The sequence below is a fragment of the Drosophila hydei genome, unplaced genomic scaffold (assembly GCF_003285905.1).
Source record: "Drosophila hydei strain 15085-1641.00,03,60 unplaced genomic scaffold, DhydRS2 tig00008114-arrow-pilon, whole genome shotgun sequence".
NCBI classification, from domain to species: domain Eukaryota; kingdom Metazoa; phylum Arthropoda; class Insecta; order Diptera; family Drosophilidae; genus Drosophila; species Drosophila hydei.
The window spans coordinates 9,134,282-9,136,259 of NW_022045827.1; positions in this window are offsets into that span (position 1 = coordinate 9,134,282).

The following is a 1,978-nucleotide window of genomic DNA, read 5'->3' on the forward strand; positions in this document are numbered from 1 at the left end:
GCAATGATTCGTATTTCCATTGAATTTATTGAATAATAATAATAATAAAAAAAGACTTGACGAAAGATGTGTTCACTTTTGGCTGGGGTTAAAAGCTCATAATTGGCAAATTGATGCTGACAATTGTTACACAGTTGAGGGCCAAAAGAGCACAGCGGCCAACAAAGGGATAGATAACGGCACTCTCTCACACACACACACATAACAAATATGTATGTACATACCCACACTCACACTACTAGCTACACACTTATTTTTAGGGCTCGCTGTGTTACACTTACCAGTCGGAATTGCACTTCTCTTACTTTGCTGTCAGCTCGTTCTTATCAAAAGAAATTACTCTTTGTTTGCTTGTAACTATTTGTCTTATTTTACTTGCTGTTGTTGTCTTGCTATTCCATTTGTGCGCAATATTTGAGTGTGCTACTATTTGCTTTTCACTATACAATAAGCGTCGCGATTAATTTTTAATTATTATAATTAATAGTTAATCGAACGTAACCGCTAGCAGAACGTTGCTGCAACTCGCACGAAAAAAAAACCCACCAGGCGTTGGGCTTGGAACTTTTTTGTTTTGAGTTCGAGCAACACACGAAACATTAATGTTAACGCTTTCAGACGCAGTGTTTTCCTTCAATGTTAGAGGTATATCAACAATCGAAATATCGATATCAGCACTGTTGAACAGCTGTTGCCGTGTGTCTTACGTGTTGGCAAATGCACTGAAACTGCATGTCGTCGGGCTTATGTCCTAATATGTACAACAAAATATAATTTTAAATTTAAAAACAAAAAAAAAACAAAAAAAAACATTACTTAACAACGTACTATGAGTCAAGCATAGTCGCCGCTCTAATGAAATAATATTTCAAGTTCTAGCATCAATCAGTTACAAATATTTGTTACATTTTTAATACTAAGCTTTGCAAGCAGTGCAACTGTCAACTAAAAAATACCAAAAATACTAAGCAGCTGCCGATAAACAGAATTTGAATTTTGACCGCGTTTGTTTTTGCTCATAATTATTTTATTCATGCTATTACAGGATAAATTATTTACCAATTGAATGATAGGAAAAGTCAATTGCGTAAATACGCATTGTTTGTTATAATTATATTTGTAATAACTCATTTAATTCAAATGTTATGCAAATATTGCTTTAGTATTATGTATACTTAGTAATATATATCTATATATATATGATTATATTAATATAGGTAGAACTTTTCAAGATAACGAAATAGTTCCACATTGAAATGCGCACAATTTAGACATTGATCATATAGTTTGAACAGTTATGTATTGTTATAATTATGAATATTGGTTATAAGTTAATCGTTACAATTTGGAGTTATTTTGAAAAGAAAAACTTTTAGGTGGCCAACATATGGTGTTTACCTGTAGCAGGTGGCAACTCATTTTAATTTTGGATATACATACTTAAATATTTAGCATAGAATCGACATAGGTATATATATATTAAACATATATATTCATATATATGCAAACAAGACGTTGGCTACGCACTAATCAACAAATTCTTAGGCAAATCGTTTAAACACATTTTACTCGTGGAGTTGATAAACTTTTTAGTTTTCTTAGTTTTGTTTTTAATTTTTTAATATTTTTCAAATATTTTCAAGCACTTGACGCATAGTTGTAGCTTAAAAATAAAAAAGATGTTTAATTAATTAATTGTGTGTAGCGTTTTCAACGGAATCTCAACATTGCAAGGAAGATATTTGGCTGCGTTTTCATTATGTTCTTCATTAACTATTAAATATATTTAACTCTATATTTGTTTTTATATTTACTCAAAATACTTGGCTTAAACTTAGCTAGCGAATATATAGTGTGTGTGTGCTACTATATTTTTTAAAATAATAATGAAAAACTTGTGCCGATTTGTGAATAAAATAAATAAAAGAGAAAATCATAAATTCGTTTGTCGTTTTGTTTTATTTTAATTTACAATTTA